This window comes from Mauremys reevesii, unplaced genomic scaffold (assembly GCF_016161935.1).
Source record: "Mauremys reevesii isolate NIE-2019 unplaced genomic scaffold, ASM1616193v1 Contig111, whole genome shotgun sequence".
In the NCBI taxonomy this organism is placed as follows: domain Eukaryota; kingdom Metazoa; phylum Chordata; order Testudines; family Geoemydidae; genus Mauremys; species Mauremys reevesii.
The window spans coordinates 1-15,643 of record NW_024100729.1 but is presented as its reverse complement, the minus strand read 5'-3'; the positions used below and the strand labels follow the sequence as shown (position 1 = coordinate 15,643).

Below are 15,643 nucleotides of genomic sequence, written 5' to 3'. Positions count from 1 at the left end.
GAAACTAGGGGGTCTTACAGAGACCACAATAGTGGAATCCATCTTAAATCTGGTATTTTTCCGTTTAGAAGGAAGGGTGAGGACCCAGAGAGACAAAAGATTCCCGCCTTATGCCAAAGCTATAAAAGGGGGTGAAGCAGGACAAAGGGGCTGCCAGTCATGAGAAAACCCCTGCCAGTCATGAGAAAACCTAAGATGTCTGCTGGAAGTAACAAAGACCGAAGCAGGGGAAAGGATTGGGCCCAGACTAGGCAGAAGTCTAGTCTGTGAAAGAAGCTGATTGGAACACCTCTGAGGGTGAGCTGTTCCCTGGAATCAGTTTCTTAATGTATTAGGCTTAGGCTTGCGTGTTTTGTTTTAGTTTGCTTGGTGACTTCCTTTGTTCTGTCTGTTATTACTTGAAATCACTTCACTCCTACTTTTTAACCTTAATAAAAAGGACTTTTGTTTATTAATAAACCCAGAGGAAGTGATTAATCCCTGGGGGAGCAAACAGCTGTGCATCTCTCTCTATCAGTGATCTAGAGGGTGAAGAATTTAGGAATTTACCCTGTATAAGCTTTATAGAGAGTACAAGGGATTTATTTGGGGTTTTGGATCCCACTGGGAGCTGGGTGCTGGAAACAGGTGCTGAGCTGTTTTGAGTTAAAGTCTGCAGCTTTGGGAGTGTGGCCCAGAGCCTGGGTCTGTGTTGCAGCAGGCTAGGGTGTCTGGCTCAACAAGGCAGGGTTCTGGAGTCCCAAGCTGGCAGGGAAAACGGGCTCGGAAGTAATTTCAGTCCCAAGGGGATCTCTGTGACCGAACCCATCACAGTGGCGTAGTCGAGCAGGATATGTGCACAGCTGATTGCTTTGAGACACTGGTAGTGATTTTTAAGCGTGTTGCCCGGAGGACAGACAAAGTGCTTATTCGGGAAAGGGAAGATGACAACTTTGGTTGCCAAATTGGCTGGGAAAGCTCTGGATATATTCAGTAAGATGCCTATTGCTGATGCTTCAAACTATGGTCTATTTAAGGAATTGGTTTTGAAACAGTTTCAGATTAGGCCCGGAACCTAGAGGGTTAAATTCACAACTCTTTCAACTCCCAGAGCCCTTCTACAGCACAGATGAGTTGTATACACCTTCACCGTGAGCCAAATTGGCAGGTTTCCGGGAGCCCTGTGAGTCCGATCTCACCTTAGCAGCTGCTGGGGCTTCTGTGAGTGTTTGACCCTATGATTCCGCCCCTGCCCCTGCCCCTGCCCCATGCTGGGGAAGGGGCAGCCCCATCCCCCATCCACAGTGAAGTTATGGTGAGGGGCAGCAACATGGAAGGCCACCTGTGATGGCAACCCCCCCCATCCAGTACCCATCATAGAGGAGGTGAGTGAGCTTTCTGGACCTGAGAGGGGCCCTACGAGCATGTGCAGTGACTGTGGTGCAGAGTGAGTGTGCTGTGGGGGCAGAGGGGCAGAGGAGGGGTCCCTCCCCTGGAGCTTGCTGCTGCCAGTGGTGGTGATGGGGAGTCCTCTCTGGCCCTAGCCCTGGGGCAGCCTGTCTGCACCCCAAGTTCCTCATCCTCAGCCCTGCCCCACCCCAAAGCCTGCACTCCCAGCACCGAGCACACCCCTGCACTGTGAACCCCTCATCCCCAGCCCCACCCCAGAACCCTCACCTGAGGGGAAAAACATGCAACTTAAATTTGGTGGTCAGTTTGGAGTATCATTTTGTTTAGCACGATACTTCACTATTTTACACCCCTTCAAAGTATGTAACTGGTCGTATACAGGTGTTACGAAGTGGGAATGTGCTTAATGTTTTCTCTGAATACTGTCTGTGTGCCTCAGTTTCCCCAATGCATTTCTTAAGGCTCTAGATGGTGGGATAAGGGGGTGTGATTGTTGTAAAGCCCTAGAGGGCCAGTGTGATGGTGTCTGCACAGAGAATGGCCGAAACCCTGTCTCCAGGCAACTGATGGCCTGAGCCCCTCCCCTGCAAAGGTGCCAGCTGAAGGTGTTGGAGACAAAGAGATCAGGTGAGCAGAGAGGAGTGGGGGCTGGAGGGGGTTTGGGAGTCTGGAGCTGGCTGGGGACCAGGCGTGAAGTGCAGACAAGGGGGGTCTGGCTCACTGCCCCCAGAATGGACCCGGCCTAGGGGTCCGGTTCACTGTACCTACAAGCTCTGTTTTACACCCTGTTCCTGTCATCGAATAAATCTCTGTGTTACTGGCTGGCTGAGAGACACGTCTGACTGCAAAGTGGGGGGGCGGGACCCTCTGGCTTCCCCAGGACCCCACCTGGGCGGGCTCGCTGTGGGAAGCGCACAGAGGGGCAGAGGATGCTGAATGCTCCAAGGAGAGACCCAGGAAGGTGAAGCCGTGTGAGCTTCTTGCCCAGAAAAAGTCTGCTCCGAGGGAGAGGAGGCTCCCCAAAGTCCTGCCTGGCTTGGTGGGGAGCAGTTCCAGAGCATCGCCCAGGGACTCCGTGACACCTGGTACCCACCACAGGGAAGGCGAGTGGGCTTTCTGGACCTGAGAGAGTCCCTAGGAGCATGTGCAGTGACTGTGGCGCAGAGTGAGTGTGCTGCGGGAGGTGGGGACGATGGGTCCCTCCTCTGGAGCTTGCAGCTGCCGGTAACAGGGAGGGGGGTCCTCTCTGGCCCTAGCCCTGGGGCAGCCTGTCTGCATCCCAAGTTCCTTATCCCCAGCCCTGCCCCACCCCAGTCCCTGCACCCCCAGCCCTGAGCACCCTCCTGCACTGTGAACCCCTCATCCCCAGCCCAACCCCAGAGCCCACACCTGAGGGGAAAAACATGCAACTTAAATTTGGTGGTCAGTTTGGAGTATCATTTTGTTTAGCACAATACTTGACTATTTTACACCCCTTGAAAGTGTATAACTAGTTGTATACAGGTGTTACAAAGTGGGGCTGTTCTTAATGTTTTCTCTGAATACAGTGTGGGTGCCTCAGTTTCCCCTGTGCATTTCTCAAGGATCTAGATGGTGGGATAAGGGGGTGTGATTGTTGTAGAGCCCTAGAGTGCTAGTGTGATGCCGTCTGCACAGAGAATGGCTGAAACCCTGTCTCCTGGATACTGATGGCCTGGGCCGCTCTCCTGGAAGGTGCCAACTGAAGGTGTTGGAGAACAGAGAGATCGGGTGGCCTCCTAATGCCTGGAAAAGAGACAAAGGCCAGAGGAGGGAGTGTCAGTGCCTGTGCAGACTTCCGGGAAGCGCACGGTGTGGAAGGGGATGCTGGGATGCTTTGGAACAACTCCATACAAAGCCAGTCAGGACTCTGGGGGAGCTTTCTCTATCGGAGCAGACTGTCTCCAGTGCAGGAAGCTTACACCTTCCTGGGTCTGACCTCGAAGCATTCAGCCCTTCCACACTGTGCGCCTTACGCAGCCAGTCTGCCCAGGCAGGTCCTGGGGCAACCAGAGGTCCCTGCACCTCCAACTCCACAGTCAGACGTGACTCTCAGCCAGACAGTAAAACAGAAGGTTTATTAGATGACGGGAACACAGTTTAAACAGAGCTTGTTGGTACAGAAAACAGGACCCCTCAGTCAGGCCCATCTTGTGGGGTGGGGAGCCCAGAACCAAGTTCTGTGTCTCTCCCCATTTCCCCAGCCAGCTCCAAACTGACACTCCCTCCTCTGGGTCTCTTCTGGACAAGGAGGCCACCTGATCTCTTTGTCCCCAACACCTTCAGTTGGCATCTTGCAGGGGAAACTGAGGCACCCACACAGTATTCAGAGAAAACATTAAGAACATTCCCACTTTGTCACAACAGGTGCAACAAAATATAATACCATATATTGAAGTAGGCAAGTGCCGCTTCTGACTTTCCACTTTTAATTGACCCTTGTAATCTTGTGGCACTGACGCATTGTAGCTTCATTTTATATCGGCTTACAGGGCGGGAGCGGGGGGGGCACCACCATTTTGGGCCCCACCAAAAATTATACAAACCTGTCGCCTATGGGCGGGCATGGGGGTTTCTGGCAGGCGAGGGAGAAGGTGAAAGGAGGCGAGTGGTGGGTGGGGACTGACTAGGAGGGACGCAGCAAGCCAGCGGGGGGCTAGAGGGTGAAGAGGGGTGTGATGGTGGGGCCCAGCAGGGAGGGGGCAGGTCCTATTTTACTGCTGTGATCTGGTCACCCCATGTGCAGTTTCTTCCTGCCCCCACCGAACCTTGTTTCGATGGGGCGGAGCTGGGGAAGGAGGGTTTGTTTCCACGGGGCCGGGCGGCGCTGGGGGGGGGAAGAAGGGGGCAATTTTATATTAATAAGGAAATATTTATAAATTTTAATAAAATAAACATTAGTGAAGAAAATCAGTTGTACAACTATCAAAACAAATTATTTTCCTGATATGAAAGTGCAAATCAGCTAATTAATATATGATGCAATGTATGTAATAGATAATTTTGTTATTATTTATATAGTCATGGAAAGTAAATAATACATGGAAGAAACGAAAGGGGGTTTTTTTAAGTGTTTTTTTGTTTTAGTCATCCCTGCCGGGGCCCCATCGAAACTGTTCGAATTGGGCCCCGCACTTCCTGAAGCCGTCCTGGCAGTGAGGCTAATCATCTAGTGGAACAAGCTCCGCAAGGGACGTGGTTAATTCCCCATCACTGCCCTGTGTAAATCAAGACCGCAGCTCTTGCTGCAAGACACCTGGTGTGTGGGTGTCCCTGTTCCCCCTTCAGAACCTCTGGGACATGGTGCATCCTTCCTCCCAGTTCAAGATCCCCATCATGTGGGTGCTCCCATCCAGGATCTCTGGTGGGTATCTCTGTCCCCCACCCCATGAACTAGCTCCAGTGTGTGGTTTCCCCTGCCTGCCCCCATCCGGGATCTGTGGGTGTCTCTGTTCCCCTTTTCAAGATCCATGTGGCAAGGGGGCATCCCTCCCCCCAAGTCAGACTCTCCATCGTGTCGGTGCTCCCATCCCCCCTTCCAGGCTCTGCGGGGTGTGTGTGTGTGTCTAAAAAGAGACTGTGTCTCACTGTCTTGCCCAGGCTACACTGCAGGGGCTATTCACAGGTGCGATCCCACTACTGATCAACACAGGAGATTTGACCTGCTCTGTTTCCAACCTGGGCCGGTTCACCCCTCCTTAGGCAACCTGGGGACCCCAAACTCCCCCGGGATCACCATATTGATGCTGAACTTAGTGCGGACACCCGATCAGCACAGCCCCCTGCAGCCCAGAACTCCTGAGCTCAAGCGATCCGCCAGCCTCAGCCTCCCCAGGAGCTGGGATCACAGGTACCAGCCACAGGGCCCGGCTTATTTCTCAGCCTGGCAGCTGGAGCTTTAAACTCTGCTTGTGAGCTCTGTGCCTTGGCCAGACGGGGACAGCCTGGAACTGGGAAATGCTTCTGCTCCCCCCGCCCCCGTCTCATGTCGAGCTGCAGGCGCCGCTGTCCTGCTAGGTAAGATCCCGGATGTTTCGGTGCCCCCCATCCCCCGTCCAGGTATCCGGGTACCTCTGCCCCCCATACAGAATCCTGGATGTGTGGGTGTCCGTCCCTCTGCAGATGATCCCAGAGTGTGGATGCCCTTGTCCCCGCCTACAACATCCTGGGTGTGTGGGTGCCACTCTCCCACCCGTAGATCTCTGGTGGGTGGGTCCCCAGGGTGTGAGTGCTCCCATCCCCCGACACAGGCTGGGGGGGTTATAACTGGCTCTCTCTGTCCTGCCCAGGCGGTGCTACAGCAGCTGTTCACAGGGGCAGCAGCCCCACTGTCACCCTGCAGCTTTAACCTGCTCCAGGGGTGACCTGCTTCACCCTCCTGTGGGAGCCTGGGGACCCCGAACTGCCCAGAATCACCTGATTGATGCCGAGCTTAGCACAGACACCGGCTCAGCCTGGCAGGGTGTAGCCCTGAGCCCTGACAATCAGCTTCCCTCCGCCTCCTGCTGCACAGTGAGGATCCCACACGAGAGGCTTCGTGCCCAGTTTGTTCAGGAGCGTCCCAGGCTCCAGCTGTAAACTCTGCTGGTCAGTTCTAGTCTTTGGCCCTACGGGGGTGGCAGTAATGGTCCCATCTAAACGCTGTTTGCGTTCGGCCCTTCGGATCGCAGATTGTAACCCGCGGGCAGATCTCTGAGTGCAGCCAAATCCCTCCCCAAACTGAACATTGAAGCAGCAGCTCCCGTTGGAAAGATCAGGATTTTTGTCTTTAAAAACAAGGGAAATATCTGTAGCGAGAAACTGAAGAAGCTCAATTGATTTCATTGACTCCATGAATGTTCCTCTGTGTCCCCCTAAGAGTCATGCCCCACATTTTGGGGACCACTGAACCCTACTCGCTAAGCAGGGGCTAGTGATGCCAAAGCCCAGGGAAAGGGAGAACACGTGCGGGGCCCCCAGCACTGGAGCCATGTGAAGGGGCTGCAGGAGAGGAGCAATGGCTGGTGGCCCAGGGAGTTAAGGGCAAAGGGGGCACAGGAGGGGGCAGGAGTTAGGGGTGAAGGAGGTGCAAGGGTTGGGAGTGCAGGAGCTAGCGGTAAAGGGGGAGTGGGGATCGTCCAGGGGCAATGGGGAAGTGCCAAAGTACAAGCTTTGCCCAGGGCACCATTTTCCCTAATGCTGGTCTGAGCAAACAATTGGAAATGACCCTTCAGTGAGACCAGAACCATAGTGTAGAAAAGCCCCTTTGTTAAGTGGTGGTGGCTGAGGGCTTAGGGAGATGGGTTAGAAAACAACAGCCCCTTGTCTGTGGAGATTTGATTCTTGCCTGCTAGGCCAGGCTGGGGTGTGGTGTCTCCATGGCTGTACTTCCAGTGTCTTATCTGCCACAGGGAGCCAAGTCTAGACATATTCAGAGGCTCTGTGCCAGGGTTCCTCAAACTTCCTTTCACTACAACCCCTTTTTGCCAAAAAAAACCCCAAAAAACTTACTACATGGCCCTAGAAAGACACATCAAGCCCCTCTACACTGAGCACAGGCAGAGGAGACAAAGCCTGAGCCCTGCCCCAGTTGGGGGAGGGCAAAACCAGAGCTTGAGGGATTCAGCCCTGGGTGGTGGGGCTCAGACTTTTGGTTTCAGCCCCAGGCACCAACAAGTCTAATGCCAGCCCTGGCGACACCATTAAAACAGGGTTATGACCCACTTTGGGGTCTTGCCCCACAGTTTGAGAACCACTGCTCTAGACTGATGGGAGAGAGTTTTCCTGGGGGTGTAGTTAATCCACTTCCCAAGAGGTGGCAGCTATGTCAGTGGGAGAAGCTATATCGGTGGGTGTGCAAGCTGTGGTGTTTACCACATTTAAGACGTTTAATCAAACCCCATTTTGAAAACCACCTGTGGTCTGGGAATGGCAAAGGAGCTCGATGAATCAGGGTTTGTCCTTCAAAGTCCTGGACATCACGATTCCATACTCCTGTTGTCATTGGGGATATTGCTCAGTGTTAGAGTGCTTAACTGCAGTTTAAATAGTCCTCAGTTCAAACCCCCGTGTTCTCTTATAACCTTCTTTCTTTTTTTTTAAAAAGTTAAACATTTTCATTTCCATTCCCCATTCTGTTCAGGGGCTCCTCTATACAGGAGTGCTTGATAACAATGTAAACACTCAACATTTTGCTGTCCAAATGCACAAAAACCTAGCAAAGCTGTCCATCAGCTGAAATCAGATCCAATCCTCTAAGTGTCTAGTTTATGTTTTCATCAGTTAAACAAAGGTATCATACGAATGTACATTTGCAGATCCCTCTTCTCCAGGAGCTATGTTGTGCAGAAGAAGAAGAACCACATCCAGCTGTAGTTCAGGAGTCTGATGACCAAAGAGCCACAAAGTGTTCTCAGGGCTGGAGAAAAATGCCTTCTAGTGAGCTATTGAACGAGCTCAACCTGTTTAGCTTATCAAAAGAAGATTGAAAGGTGACTTCATTGAAGTGTTGAAGGGCCTTAATGGAGACAAAAGATTGGGTATTAAAGGGCTTTTTAATTGAGGAGAGAAAGGCATAACAAGAGCTTGTGGCTGGAAGGTGAAAAGAAACAAATTCATATTAGAAATAAGACACAAATATTCAACAACAAGGATGATTCACCACATGAACAAGCTACCAAGGAAAGTAGTGGATTCTCCATCTCCTGATGTCATTTAATGAAGACTAGATGCCTTTCTGGAATGTGTTTGCCCCAAAAGTAGCTCTGGTGTCATACAGGAGGCCTGTGATATGCAGGGGGTCAGATTAGATGCTCTAATGGTCTCTTCTGGCCATATAGTCGACTAATTTCTGAAAAACTGAGTGTAGCATTGGGAAATGTTTCCGATGTTTTCCTGTCTAGCCGGCTTGCTTCCTAGAACAAACGCTCCTTGAGTGAGGTGATCCACAGGGAGTAGCTCAAACCTCCAAAGTGCATGTGCAGGGGCAGGACATTGGCACAGCAAGGGATGGGTGTGGCAGTGACATCACAAAGGCTTTTTGCAGGACCTCAGGCTATTGGTCAAAGGTGGTGGGGAGGTGGTGACCTCACAGAGAGATGCTGACATCAGCCAAGCAGGACAGGGGTGAGGGGCCAGGGAAACCTCAGAGACCCTGTGGCTTTGCTTCAGCAAGTCTCCTTCTCCAGGTCTCTCTTTGAGGACTGAGAGAGTATTCGGGTTCATGGACGTGAGTGCCAGGAGGAAGCTTTTTCGAGTTTTCTCCTTCCCTTTTCCTGATTTTACTAGAAAACAGCCATCCCTGTTTAGAAGGTTGAAGCCTCCTCGAGGTTTGAAACCTGTTCAGTCTGATCCATCTGGTGACAGCTGAATTCTAGGCATGGAAAACACGAACTTAAGGAGGCAGAATTTTATTCCGCACCTGGGATTTTGTCCCTTAGAATCACTGGGGTCATTAGGGTTTGTCCTTTCTGTTTCACCTTTTCCTCCATCCATCCATCCCTCCCTCCTTTCTCTTTGTCTCTTGCTTCTTTTGTCCTTTCTCCTGTTCCCCTCCCAACACCAGGAGGGGTGTGCGTATGTGTCTCAGGGGAATGCTCTGCAGCTCCCACTCTGGGAGGTCCACCCAAAAATGTGGGGCTGAAATAGTGCTCGGGCAGTGATCCCCACCAGTGACCTGGGCCATCCTTTGGGCGAGAACCCTCAGCCTCCCGTCCTCAGTCTCTACCCTAATTGGCTGAGCAGGGGGTTATTGACAGGGAGGAGACTCAGGTCCTTGTTCTCTTTTAAGCCCAAGGAAATAAGTCAGAACCAGTCATATGTTTGATGAATTTTGCTGCTTCGCTGCATTAATGGTCTCTGAGCAGTTCATGATTCTCTCTAACATTGCAGTTCTCCTCAAATACTTGCTGAATAATTACTGTGCACTGTTGTTGGTCTGGAGCTCATCTGAGAGCACTTTATTCAGGTCATTCAGTGTCTGAAATTCAAGATCCGATGGTTAGTTTGAAAATCAGGGCTCTTGGGTCCTATTCCCAACTCTGCCACTGACTGGCTGTGTGACCTAAGACAAGTCAATTCTCCTTTCTCAGCCTTAGCTTCTTTCTCTTTCAAGTAGGGATAATAATGATCCTCTCCTACCTACCTCACGGTGGGTGGGGATCCATTGGAGAGTGTCACTAGGAGTAGTGCATAATATGCGGTGTCCTATCACGTTTACTCAGAGCAGATTATGACATAATAGAATAGCTGAAATAGTCTATTTGATTTGTATTTTTTTATTTTGAAATTGTTAAGAGCAGCAATTACTTAGCTCAGACTGAAGCATCTTATCTAATGTTTGAGATCTAAGTGTCTCCTCTTTGTGTGTGACGAGACAATTTAACACACTGTGACAAACAGGAGATGCTTTTGTTTTGCAACAAAATATTTTTGCAAAGAACTTTCATCTCACTTGTTTTGATTTCGAGAAACAAACTGGTTTAGTCTGAAGGGGATTTTCTGACAGAAATGGTTTCAATGAAATTTCCCCACCATCTCGATTCCTGGGCTCTATCCTTTTCTCTGGGTTTTTTTTTTGTCCATTAGAACAGCAGTCAGGACTGTTGGCTTCTCTTTCTGGCTCTGCCACCACCTTGCTGTGTAGGCCCTTGGGAAGGTCACTTCCCTTCTTTGTACTTCAGGCTTCTCCCCATCTGTCCAATGAGAACAGGGACAGTTCTCGAACTCTGGGCAGTCATTTTTGGCGGGGCCCCGGCAGGGATAACTAAAAATTTATAAGACTTTCATTTCTTAGGAACCGGTTCCCTATAAAAAGTTCTGATTTAAGGGATGTGCCACAGTATGTATTTTTTGTACCAATAGCATTACCATGCGTCCGTATTTTCCCAGGAGGAATTTTTAAATTTTTAAATTTTTAAAATTCCTCCCAGACAGTGATTTAAGAACCAAAAAGCCTGACATGTCCAGGAAAATACGTGTGTATGTTAACCCTACCTAAAGTTCTTTTTTAAAAAGATGGGCCTGAACCAGAAACGAGCTCCGTTTTATATGTGTGGGTCCCTGCCACTCCCTGGGGCTGTGCTAGGGTGACCAGATGTCCTGATTTTATAGGGACAGTCCCAATTTTTGGGACTTTTTCTTATATAGGATCCTAATAACCCCCACCCCCATCCCGATTTTTAACACTTGCTGTCTGGTCACCCTACGGTGTGCACATGTGTGGGTTCCAGCTGCTCCCTGCCCCCCTCATTGAAGCAGGTGTGCAGGGTTACTGCCCTGGGAACTGCAGGCACCAGTGGACATGGGGCTGGCTGGAGGCAGGGCAGGGGCTGACTGGAGGTAGGGTCTGGCTGCAGGCAGGGCAAGGGGTGCGGGGCTGGCTGGAGATGGGGTGTGCGGGACTGGCTGGCTTCAGGCAGGGGAGTGCAGCAGGGGTTGGCTGGAGACAAGGCAGGAGGTGCGGGGCTGGTGGTGTAGGGCTGGTGCGGGCAGGGGGGTGTGGGGAGCTGGCTGGCTTCAGGCAGAGATGCAGGAGGTACGACAGGGGTTGGCTGGAGACAGGGCACGGGGTGCAGGGCTGGCTGCAGGGGGTGCGGGGCTGGTGCAGGCAGGGTGTGCAGCAGGGGCTGGCTGTGAGCAGGAGGTACAGGGCTGGCTGGAGACAGGGGCTGGCTGTGGGCAGGGCAGGGGGTGCAGGGCTGGCTGGAGATGGAGTGGCTGTGGGCAGGAGGTGTGGGGCTGGCTGTGGGCAGGGGCTGGTGTAGGCAGGGCAGGGGGTGAGGGGCTGGAGGCAGGGCAGGGGGTGCAACAGGGACTGGCTGCGAGCAGGAGATGCAGGGCTGGCTGGAGATGGGCTGGTGCAGGCAGGGCAGGGGGTGCAGGGCTGGCTGGAAATGGGCTGGCTGCAGGCAGGGGGTGTGGGGCTGGCTGGAGGCAGGGGCTGGTGCAGGCAGGGCAGGGGGTGAGGGGCTGGAGGCAGGGCAGGGGGTGCAGCAGGGGCTGGCTGCAGGCAGGGGGTGCGGGTACAGAGGGTACAGCCCACCCTGTACGGTAAGTGCTCCCTCCTCCTCCCTCCCCCACTGGGATAGCAGCAGCAGCCTGGGATTCGGGGGCTATTTAAAGGGCCCAGGGTTCCCCTGCTTCTACCGCCCCGGCCCTTTAAATAGCTCTGGGAGCCCTGGGGAAGCGGCGGGGCTCTGGGGGCTATTTAAAGGGCCGGGGCGGTAGAAGCAATGGGAACCCTGGACCTTTTAAATAGCCCCCAGCGTCCCACAGCCCTACCCCAGCCCTATCCCAGCCCCTGCTGGGAGCCCCAGGCCCTTTAAATTGCCCCCTGGGGAAGCCGGGCCACCCTGGTACAGCACACCAGCTCTTGCCAGTACGCAGAACCAGGGCTTGGGCACGGGGCCCTCTTAGGAGTGGGGCCCAATTCAGGGGAATCGGGAGAATCGGCCTAAAGCTGGCCCTGTGTGGGGGTGGGGTGGGGTGGGGATGGGGTGGGGCAGGACTTGGTCCCATTCTGGGCACCACCAAAAATTATCCAAACCTGCCGCCCCGTCCAGCCCAATCTTCTGCTGATGCACCTCAGCCCACACCCCTGCAGGGTTTGAAGCTTCCATTGCTTAAACTCCAGGACACTGAGGGATTTCAGCTCCCCTTTGCCCAGAGGGAACCTTCACCCCACTCCCAGCCAGGTTCTTGTCCATGGGATCACTGTAGGGTGGCTGGGTCCCGCTGTGTCTTTTCTCACTCTGTGACAGGCCAGGGTGCAATAACTGGGGCATCTGAGCCAGGGCCGCCCAGAGGGGGGGGCAAAGAGGGCAATTTGCCCCGGGCTCCGCAGGGGCCCCCAAGAGAACAGCGGGGGCTCCCGCCTCCGCCCCTCTCCTGGAGCCTCAGCGCATCAAACGCCGAGTCTCCGCCGGGGCCCCTGAGCCGCCCGCTCGAGCCGCGTCGTCAGGGGGCGGGACTGGGAGCTCTGGGCTGAGCTCTGCTCCCTCCGCTCAGCGTGGAGCTCCCAGCCCCGCCCCCTCCCCACGCGGCTCTGAGCAGGATGGAGCTCAGGCCCCGCCGGCCACACGCTGTGGCTGTTCCGGCGAGGCGCTGAGACTCTGGGCGAGGAGGGAACCGGGGGTAAGAGGTTGGGGGTGGGGGCCGCCGCCGAAGCGCAACCCGGTCTTCGGCGGTAATTCGGCGGCGGGGAGCCCCGTCCGGTCCGGGACCCGCTGCCGAAGTGCCCCAAAGACCTGCGGTGGGGGCCCCCCGCCGCCGAATTACCGCCGAAGACCGGGCTGCACATTCCCTGCTCTGAGGGCCAAACCTGCGGTCCTTGAGGCTGCTGGTTCTTAGGGGTCACTTTGCAGCAGGGCCAGATTCGATGTGTGGGGCAGAGAGAGTGGGTGCCCTGGACTCAGGGTGCAGAGATACACTCAGCCCTCTCCCCTGCATTGGGTGGAGGGTGCTGCCACCCCCTGCTGGAAGGTAATGGGAGGGGAGGGGCACTGTGAGCCGCTCAACACCTGATCCGGTGGCAGAAGTGGTGTGGGGGAGCTCCAGGTGTTTCTAGGGTCTGCTCTTTCCACCTGCCTATGAAGTCCAGCTTTCCCCAGCACATTCACTGTGCTGCAATTGGGTCACTGTTTCCATGGCTGAGCAGCAAAGAATCGCTCCCAGTTTCCCTTCTATCGGCAGCAGGATTAGCCTGTGTCAGTGGTTAATGAGGTGGATCTAGTTGTAGACTGTTATTCATTCCCCACCTTGACAATTCACACAGTCCCTTTCCTACTCAAATCCCCAGCACCTCGGTGATCCTGGTAGCAGGGGTTGGGTCCTGAGATTTTCAGGGTCCTTTTTACCCTCCACCTGGAGTGAAATCAGCTTTTCCCCCATCCCAGACAATCCATGAAATAACAACAGGGGCATAAAGAAAAGGGGAGGGAACATCTCACGGCCAGGGCTGGATGTGCCCAGGGCCCCCTGCTTGTCCATTGTTTCCCTGCAATTTGGCCCCCTGCTTTGCACAAGGGACAGAGAAAGATCTTGCTGTTCCTGTGTCTGTGCAAGGAAAATTGTGCTTCCCTAGGAAAGAGAGGCGGGAAATGGCCCCATGGTGGGACAATATCCTCAGGATTAAGACCTAAGGACTCAGGCTGAGAACTGATAGAACTGCACTCATCTGGGATTTAACAAATTGTCTTCCCTGGAGCAGGGCCAGATCCAGCGTTTTTGCCACCCCAAGTGGAAAAAAAAAAGCTGCAATCAACTGCAGCTCTACCTCTGCTGCTTTTGGCCTCAAGTCCTTCCCTCTGAGAGGGACGAATTGCCACTGAAACCTCCCCTTTCCATTGACCACCCCAGGGACCTGCTTGCTGTGCTGGTGCCTGGAACCAGCCCTGCCATAGAGACACTGGGAAGATGGGGGGAATCAGGAAAATATCATGGATTTGTTTATATTGTAAGTGAAGAAATACTAAAGCAGTTTTGGTTTAAAGTCATTTTTCCCTGATTGGGAATTGAACCCAGACCTTGGCAATGAAAGTACAAAATCCTAACCACTAGACCACCAGGGAGGTAATTATGTTGTTTTTCCTCTCACTTATGTTACACTTTCTTAGGCTACTTTCTATCCAATTTCTGAAGCTGCTCCATTGTCCATTCCCTGAGGGGCTAAGAGCAGAGAACCCCTGTGCTCAGGGTCACAACCTCAGCCCAACCCAAGCCACTGAGACAAACTCAAATGATGCTTCCTCCAGCAGGATCACAGAGACACACAATGGAAAACCCATCAGGAACAATCCTCCTCTGCCTTCATTTACCCCATTGCAACCCTCTCAGCAGCCGACTCTTGCAGGAAGGACACTGAGCTGATAGGAGCTCTGGCACAGAGACCAAGGCAGGGGTGTTGCTCCCCCTCAGTGGGAGCTGATCACATTCTGACTCTGGAGGAGGAGGGAAAGGCCATGGCCACATGATGGGGCCAGTATGTACCACAACATGGTTCTTTTATGTGGGATGACTTGATCCTGGCCTGGTGTCTGGCTGTGGAATTTACTGTTTACTATTTTTATCCTGCGTATTTAAAGATGAAACTGCTTTACAAAAGCTCCTTTATTCTAGGTGATACAAACAGGTCACTTCCCAGCTAGTTCAAGGAGATGGAATTTTCCTGACCCACAGGGAACTGAAACTAACATGCTCAAGATCACACATTCCTTAGGAGAAAACGAAGGGGGAAAAAACAAACAAAACCCACCAAACCGTTGCTGTTTCTACCCAAATGATCAATGAGACCAGAAAGTGAGACTGTGCAATTAACTGTCTGGTACTACACTGACTCTGCAGTTACTTGGATGCAGACACACCCAGCTCTACGGTTGGTAACGTACAGAGACTCTGCTGCTGCTCATGAACTAGCAGCACATGACCTCTGAACAGCTGCCATTCGAATGCATCTGAAAGTTACACAGAACAACGATCAGTGCTAAAGGAAGGTTACCAGTTATTAGAGCCCCAGTTGATGCCGTGTGCACAAACAGAGGATTGAATGTGTAACAGGGAGTTTGGTAAATCTTGGTTATTTTAGTTTTGTAACAGGCTCCTGTCCACCCCCAGTAGAGTTTTCAGTCCCAATGGCAACTTACTTACCAAATGTAATACAGACTAGTCCATGCCTCCCACGTGGATGTGGTTCTTGTCCTTCTGCACATTGTAGCCCATGGAGGCCAAGGACCTGTCTCTTCATGTGTCTTTGTTTAATTGATGAAAACAAACCAAGACACTTAGAGGATTGAAAGTGATTTCTGCTGGGGGACGTTTGCTAGGTGTTTATGCATTTGCACAGGAAAACAGTAAGTGTGTCCATTCATTTCAGGAATCCCTATATAGTAGAGCTCCTGAGCATACTAGAAATGGAATTATTTTTATTGAAAAGACAGGCTTGTAAGGGGGCACTTGGATTTGAACCAAGGACCACTTGATCTGCAGTCAAACACTCTACCACTGAGCTATACCCCCCTGACATTTGCATAGGCAAGTCTGTGATCTTAAGGATTTTGAAGGACGGGCTCTGCCTCAGAGAGCTCCTTTTCTATTCCCAGACCACAGGGGTTTAAAAAATGGGGTTTGATTAAACTTTATATACACATGTAGACACCACAGCTTGCACACCCACCAACATAACTTCCCCCCGCTGACATAGCTACCACCTCTCGGGGAGATGGGTTAACTGCACAGACGGGACAGCTCTCTCCTCCGCTTA

At 52.6% G+C, this 15,643-nt stretch overlaps 2 non-coding genes across 2 annotated transcripts; both read right to left on the bottom strand.

The window, feature by feature from the left end:
* Positions 1-13,883: 13,883 nt before the first annotated feature.
* TRNAE-UUC lies at positions 13,884-13,955 on the bottom strand. Its single transcript has one exon. It is a non-coding gene; the product is annotated as a tRNA-Glu (tRNA).
* A 1,372-nt stretch (positions 13,956-15,327) lies between these two features.
* TRNAC-GCA lies at positions 15,328-15,399 on the bottom strand. The gene has a single exon. It is a non-coding gene; the product is annotated as a tRNA-Cys (tRNA).
* Between the last annotated feature and the right edge of the window lie 244 nt (positions 15,400-15,643).